We start from the raw sequence: 20587 nt of genomic DNA on the forward strand, positions 1-20587 counted from the left end.
ATGTCAGATGCTTGATATGCTAGGCAGTGCGTCGATGATACATGGGAGAGTATTTTTTTAGTGAAATGATTTGGTTGTCTTGTCCATTATAAATGTCATTTCCTGGGCAAATGTCATGTGTCTCCCGAACTCCTCATTCTCTATTATGACAGTTAACACGCATCTTTTTGTATGAATCGACTGCACTCCCTCTTCTCTGATCCGACGGTTACAACCAATCAGGCTGTCTTGATCGGATGGTTGAGCTTAAAGAATCTCTTATGACTTATGTTTAAAAACCTCAAGTGTCTCAGGGGTAAATCACTCGTGCTTCATCATCTACTTCAATCTTCTTCTTCGACGGCTTCTACCAACTATGCTACTTTTCTCGTAATCTGCGTTAATTGGGCTCGGGTGAGCTTAACTTCGGGCAGCTGGAGCATCACCCAAAGAAGAGCGAGGAAAAGTTAACCGGTTTTGGAGGTTGACTGTTCAAGCTGGCTAATAAAAGGTGCTCTCAAGATGATGGAAGGCGCCCTCTATTGGTGTAATTTTCCTAGGTCAAGGTTGACCGGTTGACTAAGCTTGAATTAGCTCAAGCTTGAGTCGTAATATGCGTGTTTTGATATTTGACAATATATGAAGATTGTTTTGACAATGTATGGAGATTGCAGGAGCAATCATCCGTTTGGAGAAATTGGTCAAGGTTGACCAGTTTAATATGAAGAAGAGTCAAGTAAATCAAAGTTGATCGGATACTTAACTAGAAAGTCTAACGGGAAGGATGGCAAAAGATGAAAATCCAAGTGGGTCAGTCTTGATCGGACACTTGGTGGGAAAGTCTTGGCGAGTGAAGCTAGGCAGAAGGGAAATCCTGGTGAGTGAAGTTAGGTGAAAGACCTAGTGAGTGAAGTTAGGAAGATAGGAAATCCTGGTGAGTGAAGTCAGGTGAAAGACATAGTGAGTGAAGCTAGGCAGATGGAAAATCTTGGTGAGTGAAGATAGGTGAAAGTCCTAATGAGTGAAGCTAGGCAGATGAAAATCCTGGTGAGTGAAGCCAGGTGAAAGCCCTAGTGAAGCCCTAGTGAGTGAAGCTAGACAGTAAGAAAGTCCTAGTGAGTGAAGTCATGTACATGGAAATCCAGGTGAGTCCAAGAGGACCGGACACTTGGCACAGAGAGAAAAGCTCAAGTGGATCAAAGGATTGACCAGACGCTTGGTGACGAAGTTCCAACAGGTCAAGGTTGACCAGATGTTGGGTTAGAGAACCCTAGACTTGAGTTAGGCAAGTTAGGGTTGATCAAGTTGATCAGGAGATCAATTGAACCAGAGCCCAATCGATTAGTCGATCGATTGGGAGAGTGCTGCGAGAAAAAGGGACCCAATCGATCGGCTAATCGATTGGGAGACATTCTCGCGAGCATAGAGAGGTTCCCAATTAATCAACCGATCGATTGGGCATTGTCAATCTATCGGTCGATCGATTGGGGTTTGATTTCTGGCAGTGACGCGAGGAAAAGCCAGAATCGATTGGTCAATCAATTTCGGGGTTTTTTGTGAAATCATAAAAAGCCTCTGGATCGATCAGCTGATCGATCCAGCTACACCCAATTGATTGGGATATGACCGTTGCACAGGATGTCAGTTTTGGACGGTTGGGATCGTTAGGATCTAACGTGGCAACCGATTGGGAGGAGGCCCAATCATTGGGAGCCCTAGATCGCGCATATAAAGACGACTGCGAGGTTCAAATGGAAGATCTCTTGACTCCATCTTCTCTGCTACTGTTCGTCGGACCTAGAGCCTTGGAAGATAAGTGTTGTTGCACTTTCCAATTGGTCTAGAGGCATCTACAAGCTACAAGAGATAAAGCAATAAGGTTTTCATTTGTATTATCGTGTATTTACTTCTTGTTTTGAGTTGTATGCTTGTGTCTTGTACGAGGTTTCTCCACCTCCGGTTGTTCCGAGAAGGAGTTTGTGTTCATAGTGGAGAGTGCGCACAGTGTGGATTCTTGGATTAGTCACCTCTTCTTGAGATGGATACAAAGTAAATCTGTGTATTAGCATTGGGAGCTTGCTTCGAGTCTATTCCGCTGCAAATCATCATCATCAAAGTGAGAGAAGCTATTTATCCCCCCTCTAGCTCCGAAGTGACCCAACAAGTGGTATCAGAGCAAGGTCGCTCTTTACTTGACTCATCACTGGAAGGGCAATGAGCTAGAGGAAGAAGAAGTTGAAGCCCAAATTTCATTAAGTCAAATACTTCATCAAAAACTCAGCTTCAAGATGAAATTACGAGATGGACTCGGTTTCGACACAAGAGTGCCTCCACCATTCGCAATAACAAACTTCAGTTCTTGTAAATCAAGAATCAAAAACTTCTTCATAATGGAGATAGAGCAATGATTTGCTCTAATGGAAGGTTTTGAAGCTCCAAAAGATAGCAAAGGTAAAATCATCAAGAATAACAAATGGAGCAAGAAGCAAGCTCAAAGATGTGAGGTCAATGACAAAGTGATCAAGTTATTGGTCAATTTATTGCCTAGCGACATCTTTAGTAAGATAGGGGAATACAAAGACGTCAAGGAGCTTTGGAGCAAGTTGGCGAAGATCCATGAAGAACCCTCCACTACACCAAGTCAAGAAAAATCCAAAGAGCGCAACTCATTGGATCAATAAGAAGAGGACTCCGAGATTGAGAGGTGCTCAACATCGGAAGAAAAAGAAGAATTCCAAGAAGTTTCATCCTCAAAGGAGTGCAACGAAAAAGGTAAAGAAGGAGCATACTCTTTGTTTCATATACAAGAGGATGAAGATGGAGAAGTCTCCACTTCAAGGATTGAGGGGGAGCATAGAATATCAATGTCAGATCAAGAAAAAGTCTCTTCATCCAGATCAAATGGAGAAAGTGTCATCCTTACAAGTAAAGGTATAAAAATTTCAATTGTAAATAATAAACATCATATCATTTGTTTCGAGTGTAGGGGAAAGGAGCACTACAAGAGTAAGTGTCCTAAATTGACCAAGAAGAAGGGTCAAGTGGCATCAAAGGGCAAGGAGAAGCCCAAGGAGGGTGACCTCATGCTACAAAAGAGCAAGGAGCACATTGTGTGCTTCTTGTGTAAACAAAATGGACATTATAAGAGCCAGTGTCCAAAGGGAAAGAATCTGGCCAAAATCAAAGGAGGAAGCACAAGTCAAGGGGGAGCTTTTAAGAGCAAACCCAAGGTATCGTTTATTGAACCAACTCCTTTAAGTAATAATAAAAAGCATGCTAGAAATAATTTATATCATTTTAATGCTATTTATCATGAAAATAGAAGGCATGATAGGATTAAAGAAAAATATGTAGCTTTTCATGTCAGGATCGCCTCACTTAAGGTTAGGAAGGTAAATAACAATCTAGGCAAAAATTCTATAGATTTTAGATATAAGCCTAGAAATAGAAATGCTCAAGGACCAAATGAAAAATTAAAATCTAAGGATTTAAGGATGGAAAACCAAGCCTTGAGGTCAGGGCTTGATAAATTGGAAAAGATCCTAAAAAGAATGGAAAATATCTTTAAGGGGCAAAATGAGCACAACCTAGGTTTAGGAATGCAAGAGTCATCCTATGGCCATAGATGTTTGGGATACGAACCTAAAGCCAAAAAGAACGTGCCTTCTTATCATAGAGCTCCATATAGTTATGGAACTAACCCTAGGTCTAGGGGTTAAGTCAACGATACAAGAGAAGTTATCCCTAAAAGTGTCTTTGAGAAGACCAATGTGCCTAAGACTTCAAAGAAGTCTAAAAAAGTCACTAAGAAGGTCACAAGAAAAGTTATTCATAGTTGATCTAGAGGAGAGGAGCATGACTAAGGCTTCTAAGAAGCCTAAGAAGGTCATAAGGAAGGTAACTAGAGAAGTTATCCCTAGTGAATACCTAGAACACTCAAAGAGCACCAATCGATTTTGGGTTCCTAAGAGTGTGTTCTCTACACCCTAGATGAATTTAGAGAATGTCAACTCCAATTGGAAAGGTAGTTAACCCTGTTGGAACCCCAAGGTTATTTTGGTGTGATCAACATGTTAAATTAGGTCCTGTGTGTTTCTAACCTTGTGTCTAAGTGTGCAGGAGCTTAGGAACACAGGTAGTCGAGCGGAAGACGCAGCTAGCGAGAAGGACGGCAGTCCGATGGACGAGGTGCTGCGGAAGAGTACACCGGCGGACGAGAAGGAAGCGCGCGGTGGTTCCGAGGGACGAAAGCCAGAGCGGAAGATTGCTCGGGCAGCAAGAGACGCAACTAGCGAGAAGGTCGACGACCGAGGGACGAAGACTGCGGATGAGTACGCTGGCGGACGAGAAGGAAACACGCGACAATTCCGAGGGACGAGAAGCCGGAGGGAAGCCCGCTCGAGAAGACCGGAAGTTGGGTTCGGGTGAGCCCTTTTCCGGATGGCAGAGATCACCCAAGTGAGCGGATCCGGAGGAGAAGAACCGGACCGAGGTGGGACTGAACCAGAGAAGAGGTCCCGGATGAAAAAGTCACCAGGGCGCCCGGAACCCTTCCGGGCGCCCGGACCCAGTATTTTCACCAGATCGAGTCAAAACTCGATCTGAACGTTGGGGGATAAAATTTATCCCCCCCAGGGCGCTCGGACCCCTTCCAGGCGCCCCGACCAAGGCTATAAATATAGCCTTGGTCCAGAAGCTTTTGATAGATTCAGAACTCACACATTTCTTTCAAACACTTGTACGCTTTCTGTAGTTAGCTTCTGTTGTGCGCTTCAACTTTGTAAGAGCCTTCTCCGCCTGAAGGAGAAATTCTAGTGTGATCATCTTTCTTGGATTAACAACCTCCCAGGTTGTAACCAAGTCAAAACCTGGTGCCTCGTTTTCTGTTCTGATCTTAGTTTATTGCTTTGATTATTTTACAAGTGTCAGTTTAAGAGTTCGAGAAGGGTTGGTTTGTGTTTTGATTTCTGCAGGGCTATTCAACCCCCCCTTCTAGCCGAGACGCTTCAGGAGGACTAACCGCCGAACGAAGCAACGCGATGGCCGGACCAAGCATCCACCCACCGAAATATGAAGGGGACTTCGCTACCTGGAAAAAACTGATGCAGGTATTTCTTACAACATATATTGAATTATTTTTAACAATGAAATTTGGCTTTGAAGCTCCAGAGGACAAGGAAATAGATAAATGGACAAAAAAGGAGCAGGCTGAAGCAGAGTACCATCTGCTAAGCGTTCTTCCGCCTCAAGAAGTCAACAGGATCGGTAAATACAACTCCGCAAAGGAACTTTGGGAGAAGTTCCTTGAGCTGCACGAAGGGACGTCCGAAACCAAGCTCGCTAGAAGAGATCTGCTTCGCAATCAGCTCACCAGCCTGCGACTTGGGGAAGACGAGACAGTCGCACATCTGCACTCAAGAATAAAAGAAATCATCACCGGACTCACGAATCTCGGAGAAAAGGTAAGTAATCGAGATTCGCTCAGGTACGCGTTAAATTCATTTCCGAGAAATTCAAAATGGGCATCACTAGTAGATACTTTTTACATTTCTAAGGACTTAGAAAAAATTTCATTAGAAGAATTTTTTTCAACATTTGAAGTCCATGAGTCAAGATGTGCAGGAATGAAGGAGCCCAAGAACAACGTCGCCCTCAAAGCTTCGAGAGACGAACCTGAGTCGGAATCATCTCTCGACGACGAGGAAATGGTAATGATGGTAAGAAGATTCAAGAAACTTTGTAAATCTAGATCTACTAACCATCCGCAGGGGAAGAAGAAAAGGACAATCCGCTGCTACCACTGCGACGAAGAAGGGCACGTCAAGGACAACTGCCCCAAGCTGAAGAGCAAGAACAAGGAAAAGGGTAAGAAGTCTATCCAAAAGAGAAAAGCCCTAAAGGCGACGTGGGATGATACGTCGTCGGAGTCGGAAGTCGAGGCATTCTCCGGACTTGCTCTAATGGCAAGTCATCAAGACGACGACTGCGAGTCAAGCTCTTCCGAAATGAGCATCGAGAGCATCGATGAAGGGGGAGCTTCGTCAGAAGAAAGCAGCAGTTCAGGGGGAGACACGGAAAACGAACTCGATAAGGTAAGTCAGGTACGTTCTCTTCCTCCCGATAAACTTTATAAATTTGTTAAGTTATTAACTAAAGACTGCTGTAAATTAGAAAAAGAAATAAAAAATTTAAAAATAATTTTAGCTAAGTCTTGCCCTCTAGAAGAATTAGATAAATCAAAATTGGAAAATGAAAAATTAGAAACATTTCAAGAAAATATGTTCCTAAAAACTTTTTAGTTAATCCAGTAGGCTGGAACCTATATTGGGTTCCGAAGTCATGCTTAAATTAATTTTAAATTAAAATTAGCGCTTTAAGTGAGAAAATTAAACAAAGAATTTCTTTATGAGGCTTTGTCTAAGGAAGTGGTTGTTGCTCCAATAACCAAGAAGGCCTAGTGCCTCGCCACGACCTGGAAGCCAAAATATTGAAATAAATGTTTAATTAACTTACTAATGAAGCATTAATACAAGAATTAATTAGTGCTTTAAAAAGGGTTATTCAAAACATTTTTTTTTCAATTTAGAAATTTACTTACTTAGAAATTTTTAATTGACTAAATCATTTATGTGCTTAAAAATTCTCAAAAATCATTCCTTCTTAAGTTAAAAGATTTTCTGAAACTTTAACCCTTAGATTGTTTCACTTGGAACCCCATTGTTTTTGTGATCAAAGGGGGAGAAGAGAAAGTATAAGTCTAGGGGGAGGTAGATAGATTTAATTTTTTGTCTATCTTTTTTACTGAGGTAGATAGAGTTATTTTTTTTGTACTTAAATTGCAAATTAAGTTAAGTTACTTAATTTTATTTAAAGTCTATTTTACCCTAGCTTAACTTAGGTTGATCACACCAAAAAGGGGGAGATTGTTGGAACCCCAATGTTGTTTTGGTGTGATCAACATGTTAAGTTAGGTCCTGTGTATTTCTAACCTTGTGTCTAAGTGTGCAGGAGCTTAGGAACATAGGTAGTCGAGCGGAAGACGCAGCTAGCGAGAAGTACGGCAGTCCGAGGGGCGAGGTGCTGCGGAAGAGTACACCGGCGGACGAGAAGGAAGCGCGCTGTGGTTCCGAGGGACGAAAGCCGGAGTGGAAGATTGCTCAGGCAGCAAGAGACACAGCTAGCGAGAAGGTCGACGACCGAGGGACGAAGACTACGGATGAGTACGCTGGCGGACGAGAAGGAAACACGCGGCAATTCCGAGGGACGAGAAGCCGGAGGGAAGCCCGCTCGAGAAGACCGGAAGTTGGGTTCGGGTGAGCCCTTTTCCGGATGGCAGAGATCACCCAAGTGAGCGGATCCGGAGGAGAAGAACCGGACCGAGGCGGGACTGAACCAGAGAAGAGGTCCTGGACGAAAAATTCAATGGCTGTTGACTTTGGGCTCCGGGGCGCCCGGAGCAGCCCGGGGCGCCCGGAACCCTTCCGGGCGCCCGGACCCAGTATTTTCACCAGATCGAGTCAAAACTCGATCTGAACGTTGGGGGATAAAATTTATCCCCCCTAGGGCGCCCGGAACCCTTCCAGGCGCCCCGACCAAGGTTATAAATATAGCTTTGGTCCAGAAGCTTTTGATAGATTCAGAACTCACGCATTTCTTTCAAACACTTGTACGCTTTCTGTAGTTAGCTTCTGTTGTGCGCTTCAACTTTGTAAGAGGCTTCTCCGCTTGAAGGAGAAATTCTAGTGCGATCGTCTTTCTTGGATTAACAACCTCCCCGGTTGTAACCAAGTCAAAACCTGGTGCCTCGTTTTCTGTTCTGATCTTAGTTTATTGCTTTGATTATTTTACAAGTGTCAGTTTAAGAGTTCGAGAAGGGTTGGTTTGTGTTTTGATTTCTGCAGGGCTATTCAACCCCCCCCCCCCCTTCTAGCCGGCCCAACGGTCCTACAAACCCAACCTTGAAGAAGTTGATGCTTGGAGGACATTTTCAAGGTAGTAGTACTCCTTGAAAATGAGAATGATTAAATGTCTACTATTTTGAAGAGTAAAATGTGCCAAAACTTGAGGAATTGGAGTTAACTTACATTAGCACAAATAGGAAAAAGTTAAGAAATGTCAAGTTGAGATTTTAACATTTTCTTAAAAAAATGAGGACAATCTAAGATTAATTTTAAGTTAGCCAAGATCTAGAGATACTTAGATGGATAATCTAGATATATTTATTTATGCTAAATTATCATGATTGTTTGCCCATCATATGTCATAACATCATATTTTGCATTCATTTTATTATGAAAAACATAACAAAAATATCATGTCATGTCATATATACATCATATAACTATAGGATTTTTCTTTTAAAAAATATTTATTTTGATGTATGTCATAAGTCATCATGCATTATTTTAAATTCCTTATAATTAAGGAAAATGACATTTAGCAACAAATATGGTAAAGAAATTTATCAACAAGTGACATCCTAAGTGGATAATCAAGTTTACAATGCCTAAATAGATATGCATGAACCCTTAGATTAGGACAAAATCAAAGTCTACATCTTACAAAGACTATAAATTGACTTGTATATATCTTAGTGTACATTAGATATAAGTGAGATATTAGGATCATGAACAAGACTCAAGACGTTAATTTAGTGTATCCATTTGAGTTTTAGCTTTATCAAAACACATAGTTTTATCTTATCCAATAATTGGGAAAGTTAATATACAAGTCATGTGCATTGATCCTAAAGAACATATTTGGAAATTGGTTTTGAAAATTATTTCAAAATACTTTTGGAAAACCTTGATGAAAATTATCTTTTGATAGTAATTATCATTGAAAAGTTTGACACAAACTAGTGCAAAACATTGAAGTTTTCAAGAATTTTTAAGTTTGTGTCAATCTTTAAAAATAGGAATTATTTTATTAGAAAATTATTTTTTCTTGATAGTATATGTCTTAAATAATGTCTATAAGAATATTCATGATTTTTAGAATTTAGTAGAATTATTGAGACATTTCTTAATTTCGGCTAAAATTTAATTTCATGAAATCAGAAACTCAATCGCTCAACCGATCGATTGGGAGAGTTCGATCGATCAGCCGATCGATGGACCTGGATTTTCTCGTGAGCGGAAGCTCACGGAATCGATCAGTCGATCGATTGACCCTGCCTGGAGCGATCAGATGATCGATTGAAGCTCGCAGAATTAATCAGTGGATCGATTGAAAGGCTGATTTTGGCTGAAAGGTTTGATTTCAGCCCATTAAGTCCTTTTTAGTCATATTAACCATCATAAACCCTATGAAATTTATTTTTGAACATTTAAAGGTAGTTTTCTTGATGAAAATAAAATTGGATTGGTTAAAGAAAACTAAGTTGAAGTTTCGGATGAGGTGTAGTTTTAGTATTTGATTTCAGACATCAAAACTTTAAATTTTGGATTTTCTAAAGTTTTAGAAATTCCAAGTCATTGTTGGTGTAATGATAGAAATTTAGAGTATGTTTTAAGGGAGAGCTACTCCTTAAAAACATGAAAATAATCTTTGAAACCATGGAAGGTTGCAAAACCTTCATTATGATGAATGCTCAAGGTTAAGAATTGGAAAACAATGGAAGATTGGATATTTTTATTGTTTGAATGTGAATGCTCTAGGATGAGCATTGTGAAGTGAGTTAATGCTCAAGGGTGAGCATTGGAGACAATGAAGGGTATGAGACCTTCATTGTGATGTTGTGAACAATATGTGAGGTTGTGAACACGTATGGATAACTCTTCAAGGGGAGAGTTTTTGATATGTACTAAAGGGGGATAATGTAGGGTTTAAGTTAGGTCTTCATTACCCAAAGGGGGAGTTTTCTCTCTAGGAAAGGGAGAGAATGAAGAAAACCCCTCATTCATGCTTTGGCATGAAGAAGAAGTTGAGGCTATGGATTAGCCTAACTTAAATGTATTGTCAAATATCAAAAAGAGAGAGATTATTAGTACAATTTCCCTAGGTCAAGGTTGACTAGGTTGACTAAGCTTGAATTGGCTCAAGCTTGAGTCGTAATGTGCGAGTTTCGATATTTGACAATATATAAAGATTATTTTGACAATGTATGGAGATTGCAAGAGCAATCGTCCATTTGGGGAGATTGGTCAAGGTATACCAGTTTAATGTGAAGAAGAGTCAAATAGATCAAGGTTGACCAGATACTTGATTGGGAATTCCAATGGGAAGGTTGACAGAAGATGCAAATCCAAGTAGATTAGTCTTAACCGGACACTTGGTGGGAAAGTCCTGATGAGTGAAGCCAGACAGAAGGGAAATTCTAGTGAGTGAAGCTAGGTGAAAGACCTAGTGAGTGAAGCAACGCAGATGAGAAATCCTAGTGAGTGAAGCTAGGTGAAAGACCTAGTGAGTGAAGCTAGGCAGATGGGAAATCTTGGTGAGTGAAACTAGGTGAAAGTCCTACTGAGTGAAGCTAGGCAGATGGAAATTCTAGTTAGTGAAGTCAGGTGAAAGCTCTAGTGAGTGAAGCTAGGCAGATGGAAATCATGGTGAGTGAAGCCAGGTGAAAGCCCTAGTGAGTGAAGTTAGGCAATAAGAAAGTCCTAGTGAGTGAAATCACGCATGTGAAATCCAAATGGATCCAGGAGGATTAGACACATTGCACAGAAAGAAAAATCCAAGTGAGTCAAAGGATTGACCGGACACTTGGTGACGAAGTCCCAACAAGTCAAGGTTGACCGAATATTGGATTTGAGAACCCTAGACTTGAATTAGGCAAGTTAGGGTTGGTTAAGTTGCTCAGGAGAACAATTGAACCAGAGCTCAATCGATCAACCGATCGATTGGGAGAGTGTTGCGAGAAAAAGGGGTCCAATCAATCGGGTGATTGATTGGGAGACATTCTTGTGAGCATATAGAGGTTCCCAATCGATCGACCTATCGATTGGGGTTCGGTTTCTCACAGTGACGCAAGGAAAAGCCGGAATCGATTGGTCAATCGATTCCGGGGCTTTCTGTAAAATCACAGAAAGTCTCTGGATCGATCAGCTGATCAATCCAACTACACCCAATTGATTGGTCAATCGATTGGGATATGACTGTTGCATAGGATGCAAGTTTTAGAAGACTGGGATTGTTGGGATCTAACGTGGCAATCAATTGGAAGGAGGCCCAATCAATTAGAAGCCCTAGATCACGTAGATATAAAGGCAACAACGAGGTTCAAACGGGAGATCTCTTGACTCCATCTTCTCCACTACTGTTCGTCGGACCTAGAGCCTTAGAAGACAAGTGTTGCTGCACTTTCTAACTGGTCCAGAAGCATCTACAAGTTACAAGAGATCAACCAAGAAGGTTTTCATTTGTATTATCGTATATCTACTTCTTATTTTGGGTTGTATGCTTGTGTCTTATATGAGGTTTCTCCACCTCCAGTTATTCCGAAAAGGAGTTTGTGTTCATAGTGGAGAGTCTGCACCGTGTGGATCCTTGGATTACTCACTTCTTCTTGAGGTGAATATCAAGTAAATCCATGTGTTAGCATTGAGAGCTTGCTTCGAGTCTATTTTGTTGTAAATCATCATCATCGAAGCGAGAGAAGCTATTCATCCCTCCCCCCTCTAGCTCCAAAGTGACCCAACACCCTCGCGCCTTGTCATGGAAGGCACCCTCACACCTTTTAATGGGAGGCACCCTCAAGCAGGTTGGAGGCGCCTCCAGTAGTCGTTAACCTCCCATTGGAGAGGAAAAAACTTCATCAGATTAAGGATAAACTCTAACCTCTTGGAGGCTCCCTGGACCTCATTGAAGACATCTTCAAGCGACAAAAACAAACGGTAACATCTGCCGAGAATGTTTTAAATAACATCCTAGAGCTAAGAGTTAAAAACAACAACTTCTGTAATCAATTTCTAGCTGCTTTCTTGAGCTATCAATGTTTGTAAAAGGTTTCTCCGCCTACAACGAAGGATATTCTTTTAGTGTTTTCTTTGCCTTATATTAACAACCATCTAGGTTGTAATCAAGTAAAAATCTCTGCCTATTATTTTATTTCTTTATGTTGTTATTAATTATTTTGTTTATCTAATATTTGTGTCCTTGCTAAGTTCTAAGCGAGAGAAATTTCTAACTTCAATTGCAGGACTATTTACCCCTCCCTCCCTCCCCAGCTCCAGCTGGCCTACCAGGTCCTACAAGATGTGTTTGCTCTTTTTATTCGGATAAATTTTCGAACCTCTAACAATGAGGCCGAGTACGAAGCTTTGTTATTGGGACTCCAGCGCACGAGACAGGTAGGAGCTTCTCGAGTCATAATCTATTCAGATTCTCAGCTAGTGGCTCAACAGATAGTAGGGAATTTTGAGATCAAAAATGAGAAATTGCAAGGTTACATCAAGGCCCTTTGAAAAGTTACAAGTGCATTTTCAAGAAATCAACCTTCAAAAAATATCCTGGGAGGAAAATCACAAGGTGGACGAACTAGCTAAGTTGGTTAGTACATTATCAAATTGGAGAACAGAAGACTGCATATCTCAAATATTATTAATTTCTCAAGTTGACCAAATCATGAATCTAGAGGCGACGACCGATTAGAGGACACCGATTACGGCTTATTTACAAATAAGGAATCCTTCCGACCGACCCAGAGTAGGCTTGGGTACTCAAAAGAAAAGTGTCTCGATTCACGTTGATCGGGAATGCTTTATATCAGAGGTCTTTTGCTCGGCCCCTCCTCAAGTGTTTAGGTTAGGAGGATGTTGATTATGTACTGTGAGAAATCCATGAAGGCATTTGTAGTAACCATGGTAGAGCGAGGACATTGGCTTGAAAGGTGTTGCTTGTCGGGTATTTCTAGCTAACCCTATAGGTGGGCACGACCCGATTTGTTGCTGCTTGTTCCATCTTGTCAATAGCATCAAAACTTATCTCATCATCCCACTAATTCCTTGAAGACTATTACAAGGCTTGCCCTTTTGATCTGTGGGGGATGAACATCGTGGGATATTTTCCTATCATCAAATAATAGAAGATATTCTTACTGATAGGTATAGACTATTTTTCTAAATGAGTAGAAGTCATACCTTTGGCCCATATAAATAAGCAAGAAGCCATGAAATTTTAAGGCAAAACGTAGTTTGCCAATTCAGTATACCTTACCGATTAGTCTCTAATAATGGGCAATAATTCCAGGGTTGACGACTGAAAGAATAGTGTGAAAGTTTCAACATTTAGCAAACTTTTACCTTAATGGTTTACCCGCAAAGCAATAGACAGGTGGAGGTAGTGAATCAAGAAATAATCAAAGGTTTAAAAACCAAGCTGGATGATGTTCACGGAAGTTGGGTAGAGGAGCTGCCAGTGTTCTGTGGCCCTATCGGACAACCCCCCGAGAAAGTACAAGAATGACCCCATTTTATCTGGTCTATAGGGGTGAGGCAGTGGTTCTCATAGAAGTTAGCGATGAATCCGTCAGAAGAATGACATATGGGTCAGATAATGATGAATTACGCCTCATCGATTTATATTTGATTTCAGAGACTAGAGTGAAGACCGCTACTCGGGTCACGACATATCGATAGAGGATGTGTCTCAACTACAATAAACGGGTAATACCCCATTCGTTCCAAGTTGAAGATCTAGTGTGGAAGAAGATAAAACCAATAGGAGATGTGGGTAAGCTGGAACCATGATGGGAAGGACCGTTTCAGGTGACGGAAAAGGTGAGCACAGGAGCGTATTATCTAACAAATTCCGATGGTAAAGGACTCGATCAACCGTGGAATGATAACCATCTGAAGTCGTATTTCTCCTAAGTCTGGCTCCTTATCTTGTTTTTTTCATGTCTTATGATTATTATTTGTTATGTTGTTATTTGTCTGTTAAAAAAATGTGCTCACTTCTTTTATGTGAATGAAAAGCTTTTGTTGACCAGACTGATTCCTCAGGTTCCCCCCACTTCCTTATATTCTTTTCAGGGCCCAAACTCCTCTAACTTGGGCATACTCAAGGTCGAGATCCTTTTCAGTTGCGATAGTAACCTCACTCCTTCTCAGGAGTCGAGCATATGTTGTATCATCCGTGTCCTTTTTAGGGCTCAAACTCCCCCGACTTGGACATAGTATGAGTTGAGATTCTTTTCGGCTGTAGTAGAAACCTCACTCCTCAAGAGTCGAGCATATATTGTATCATCCGCGTGCTTTTCAGGGCCAAAACTCACCTGACTTGGACATAGTCGGGGTTGAGATCTTTTTTCGGCTATGGTAACAACCTCACTCCTTCTCAAGAGTCGAGCATATGTCGTATCGTCCGTGTCTATTTCAGGACCCAAACTCCCCTGACTTGGACATAGTCAGGGTCAAAATCCTTTTCGGCTATGGTAGTGACCTCACTCTTTAGGAGTCAAGCATATGCTATATCACTCGTGTCCTTTTTAGGGCTCAAACTCCCCAAACTTGGACATAGTCGGGGTCGAGATTGTTTTTCGATTGCGGTAGCAACCTCACTCCTTCTTAGGAGGCGAGCATATGTTGTATCACCCGTGTCCTTTTTAGGGTTCAAACTCTCCCAACTTGGATATAGTCGGAGTCGAGATTCTTTTCGGCTGCGGTAGCAACCTCACTCCTCAAAAGTCGAGCATATATTGTATCGCTCATGTCCTTTTTAGGGTTCAAACTCTTCTAACTTAGATATAGTCTGGATCGAGATCCTTTTCAACTACGATAGAAACCTCACTCATTCTTAGGAGTTGAGCATATGTTGTATCGTCTGTGTCCTTTTCAGGACTCAAGCTCCCCCAACTTGGATATAGTCGGAATCAAGATTCTTTTTCGATTGCGGTACCAATCCTACTCCATCTCAGGAGCCAGTCATATGTCATATCATCCGTATCTTTTTCATGGCTCAAACTCTTCCGACTTGGATATATAGTCGAGGTCGAGATTTTTTCGACTGCGATAGCAACCTCACTCCTTCTTAGGAGTCGAGCATATTTCATATTACCTATGTCCTTTTCAAGGCCCAAACTTCCTCGACTTGGATATAGTCTAGGTCGAAATCATTTTCGACAGCCGTAGTAACCACACTCCTAAAGAGTCAAGCATATATCGTATCGCCCGCATCCTTTTCAGGGCCTAGACTCTCCCGGCTTAGGCATGGTCAGGATCGAGATCATTTTCGGCTGCGGTAGCAACCTCACTCCTTCTCAAAAGTTGAGCATATGATATTGTTGGGACATTGACGCCCGCTAGAGGGGGGTGAATAGTGTCTCACCCAAATCGATCGCTTCCTATAATGTTAGTACACAGCGAAAATACAAAAACAAATACTAACAAGAGAAAACAAACCTAACACGTTGATTTAACGTGGTTCAGAGATAAAGCTCCTACTCTACGGCTGTCCATAAGATGGACGATCCTGATCCGTCGGTGGATGACTCCTCGAAAAACCTCCAGCTAGCTCAAGCTCCTTGTCGGTGGAGAAACCTCGCCACAAACACTTGAATACAAGCACACCGATCACACGAAGGCTTGGGAGACTCTAATAGGCTTTAACCAAGTCTATTTCGTCAACCATGCACAAGCACCTCGAGCTCTATTAAATAGAGCTCGAGAGGAAAACACTAAGCTATTTTCCCGCTACCAGTCGACTGGTCCTTTAAGTGAAGCCAACCGTTACCCAACGTTCGACTACCAGTCGACTGCTACAGTGTACCAGTCGACTGCTACAGTGTCACAACAGTACTACTGCATTGTCGCTACAGTGTTGCTACAGTAAATCCTAAAGCGCATAGAATTTTACCTTGAGTACAATCACTCAGCGCTCATCCTCGCCCGACCAACCTAGACCTAGCCTTCTAGTCTCCTCCATCAGCCTCGCGTCCCTCGGATGTCTCCCCATCCTTCACGTCTTGCCTTCTGGAGCTTCCTTTGGCCTTGTCCATATTGTCGGGTCTTCCTTTGCCAAGAGGCTCCTCACCTCCGGGACTTCATCCATTGCCAAGTCACACTTGGACTTACGTTGCCAAGACTACATGCTTGGACTTACACCACCAAGACTCATTCTTGGACTTTCCTCATTTGCCAAGATCACACTTGGACTTTTCTTGTTGTACCTGTATCCTGCAGACTCGCAATGCATATCAAATACAACAATAAACCTAACTTAAACATTTGCCCAAACATCAAAACCTAGGGTACCTAGATTGCTCCAACAGATATATCACTCATGTCCTTTTTAGGGCTCATACTCCCCCGACTTGAACATAGTTGGCCGAGATCCTTTTTCGACTATGGTAGCAACCTCTTTCTCAAAAGTCGAGCATATGACACATTGGTCGTGTCCTTTTTAGGACTCGCACTCCCCCGACTTGGATATTGCTAAGGTCGAGATCCTTTGTTGGCTATAGTAGCAACCTCACTCCTCAAGAGTCAAGCATATGTTGTATCGCTCATATCCTTTTCAGGATCCAAACTCCCTTGATTTGGACATAGTTAGGGTCAAGATCTTTTTTGGCTGCGATGGCAACCTCACTTATTCTCAGGAGTCGAGCATATGTCGTATCGCCCGTGTCTTTTTCAAGGCCTAAACTCTCCAGACTTAGATATAGTTAGAGTCAAGATCCTTTTCAGTTGTAGTATCAACCTCACCCCCGTTAAAGGGTCGAGCATATACTGCATCGCTCGCGTACTTTTCAGGGCTCAAACTCCTCTGACTTGGACACAATCAGGGTGGGGATCTCTTCGGCGACCTAATTGTCCCGACTTGGACATAGTCGAGGTCGAAATCCTTTTCAGCTGGGGTATCAACCTCACCTTTGCTAAGGAGTTGAATATATACTGTATCACCCATATCCCTTTCAAGACCTAGACTCTACCCGTGGCCTAACTATATTGAAGTACCAATTGGTTTGGTTGCTAAGAGGTTAACTAGAGTGAGCTATTGGGTTTTATCCAAGGTCTAGCTCCTCTTAAAGCGGGCAATCGGCACAAGATCTAGATTAATGAAGTAAAGAACAAAGTAAATCTAGGCAAGGATACAAAAATCTCTTGAATCGAGTTCATATACAATAGTTAATTACAAAGGGATAGAGGAGGGAATAAGAAAAATCATGAGAAATCTGCCATGTCTCCCTCTGGAATGTTGTCCAAGATTTTGGAAAATTGAATCGGTGGCAAAGGCTGATCAGCAAGAAGGTGGCCAGACTCGTGCAGTTGCTTTAAGGTCTCATTCACCCCATGTTGTACCATGAGAACTAAGAGGGTCCCAATCATGGTATAAAACTCCTCTGACTTGAGGAGTTTTCTTTTCTTCATAGACCAGTGCTCCTCCTCAGTGGCCCAATGCCCTTGTAGCTCCGTTGACAAGCTAGCTGATTGATCTTGTTGATCCTTGAGGGTAGCATGTAACTCCGCTTGGAAAACTGTTAAGGATGCAATTTCTGTTTGAAAGACACTGGTCGTAGAACGAGCCTTATTCAGGTCGAGAAGTTGTTTTTCGATCATTGCTTGGGCGGCTTGTGTGGCCCGGTGTGCAAATTCCAAGGCTCCTTACAGCTCGCTCTCGACTCTCACCAAGGTGGTCTCTGCTTCACTGTGGGTCGACTCTAGCTCACGCAGACAATCCTCAACCAACACTTTATTTGATTAGGCTTCCTCCCGCGTAGTAATCAATACACCTCTTACAGATTGAGTCTCTTTTGGCAAGCCTCTAGCCCCTCCTTGGCATTGTTGACCTCCGCTGTCGCTGCCATCAGCTTGGCCTATTCCTAGGCCACTAAGAGTTTAAATTTTTTATCTCCCTCTGCTGCTTCTTCTTCCCTGACTCCAGAGTCTTAACCTAAGTTTCAAAGTTATCAATTTGTACCTATCGTTGGCTTACGTTATGTTCAGCTCGTAGCTTGTTCGCTCTAGCCTCAGCAAGGTCTGATCGAAGGGATAAGGTAGTATCGGGGTTCTCCTCTAACTACTTCAGACGAGATAACCTTCCCTGGGATATGGTAACGTCTGCTTTGGCGGCGGCCAGCTAACCCATCAAATTGTCCACTCGAGCTTGAAGTTCACAGCAACCTTACCACCACTCGGGTAATCATTGGCTAAAGAAAGCCAGTCGGGACATGTGATCCGTCCTAGTATTTAACATGTCATTGACCAGGTTCTTGTAGTAGAGGTTCTCGACAACAACCTCACCATCCGCCCATCTTCTAGCCGTAAGACCAACAAAGGTCACTGCATATTGAAAGTCCTCGGTGTCTTGAGGTCCTGGGGAGACCCTTATTCCACTAGGGTTAGAGCCCTCGGGTACGAGAGATACAATAAACCCGACTGGAGGTTGAGAAGTACCGATGCCTGGATCTCCCTGTCGAGAGGAAATAGGAGTGGAGGCTCCGGCAGGGATAGATCTAGGCTGCATTGATAGGGTTGTAGGACCGGTGGACTGAGCCTCGACTATGAAAGTCTGGGAGTGGGAGGATGACATAGCCTGAGAGGGGGAGGAAGATCATCGAATGATTCAATGAGAACGATGTTTTTCGACTTATACATAGAGGGACCCTAAACTCGTCGGATAATGTCTGATCTGGGTTTGCAGGAGGAGCTTTCTCTGGTAGAAGGACTAGAGGCAAAGAAGTACCCTCTGCAAGGGGTGATGGAATGATCTTTGTCGGAGCTGAAGGGGGAATGAGTGTGATGACGAACGTGGGGGTATGCGCGACATCCATACCCGTCTCTACCTTGGTCGGGTAAATAATCTCGCTACGTTGCACCCCTAATTCAACATCAGTCATTCTAAGAGCATCTTCAAAAGCAGCTTTCAATATGATGGCAGCTGTAATAAAAGAAGTATTTTCAGTTAGAAAACAAGAGCCAAGGAAAAGAGCAGGATAGTACCAAAAGATAGTCGAAGGGGAGTTGGAAGAGGGCTCGGCCCAAACATATGAAGTAGCCCCTCCTCAAGTAAAGAAATGTTGTCAAATTTCATGTCTTGAAGCTGCTCAGAAGCATGGAAATAACTTTGCACTAGATGATTGTCTCTTGTTGGAGTAGGTAAATCTCACTACCAACAGCTCGGCCAAGACATGGGAACAGAAGGCCGGGTGAAAAAAAATAGGGTTTCCAGCCTTTATGAAAGGTGGAAAGGTTCTTGAGCAGGTCATGGCCACTTGGGCGGAGAAAAAATACCCCATCTTCCATCTTTTTTGGATTAAAGAAACAGTGAAAAAGACAAACACTTAAAGGTATGCAATATAAATGGAACAAAAATAGCTATTCCAATCAAGATGCGGAAAGAGTAAGGTCCTAACTAGGCCAAGGGAATGCAAAAATATTGTGATATTTCAGAAAATAAAGGGTGAATGGGGAAGTGTAGTCCACTTATCAGATGATTGTGGAAGAAGGTGACACGACCCGGTGGTGGACGATTAGGACAATCATTACTATTAAGGAGTTTCAATGTGTGGTTATCTGGAGCACCGTAGGTGGTTCTTAGGCCATTTGAGGTACCACTAAAATTGGACTCCACCGAATGATACCAAGGAATGGAGGAGATAGAAGACCTTGCAGTCGTCACAAAGGCCAACGCTAAAATGAACTAAAGATAGATTGGTGAATGTTCAAACAGCGGAAGAAGCTAGGAACTTACTCAGGTATGAAAATGCAAGGAACCGAAAGCGGAAGCAAAGACGAAGGTCTACGGACACAAGAGTATGATTGCATAAAATGACAAGGTTTGTTCCACTATATTTATACCAGTTATTGTTTAATCGAAACCTTCATATCAGGATCAGGAAAGGAATAAGGAAATGCTATTAGCCATTGAGATGAACCCATGCTACGAGGATGAAATAATCATTATGTTGGAGTTAGACAGTCGCACCTCCTTCGCCAAAAGGTCACATCACATTAATTTGATATAATCTCAAAGATAAAAGTATTCCCTCGGATTGAAAAGTCAAGACTGACAAGGCATGCTTAGCATTTATGAGGTATGTTAATAATTAAGATGAGAATCTCATTTAAAGATGAGCTAAAGATTTTCTGGGCCATGTATACCATAGACCAAACCTAGACCTGGTCATATAATGCTATAGTCTAATCAATCAAACTTGTACCTCCTTCGGCTAAATTTAAGAGGGAAATTAATGATGTCGAGGTATCTCCTCAAGCACCATGTGGCCAAAGAGGTCAATAATCTAGCTAGGATGGCATGCGGGATCAACAAAGAGCGCTCCTAGCTACTCCTGACTCCCAATTACACTCAATGGTTGACTCTTTGCGACTCCCTACTACGCTTAATGGCTGACTCCTAGCTACCTTGACTCCCGACTCCCGGCTACCTCGACTCCCGACTCCCAACTACCAACTCCCGACCACTCCCAACTCTCACTTCCCAATTATGCTCGATGGTCGACCCCCAACTATCGCGAACTATAGCAACGAAGCATTACACTACTCCGAAAGGATAATGAATGACGCAATAGTTATCGTGAGAAAGACAAAAACATAACTATTAATTCAAACATAAATAGATGGTAATGGACATTTATTTCGAGAAACATAGCCACGATACCTAAAAGAGAGCACAAGGAAAGCACTCAAGGCGTAGCACAGACAGTGGA

This window comes from Zingiber officinale, chromosome 6B (genome assembly GCF_018446385.1).
Source record: "Zingiber officinale cultivar Zhangliang chromosome 6B, Zo_v1.1, whole genome shotgun sequence".
NCBI lineage: Eukaryota > Viridiplantae > Streptophyta > Magnoliopsida > Zingiberales > Zingiberaceae > Zingiber > Zingiber officinale.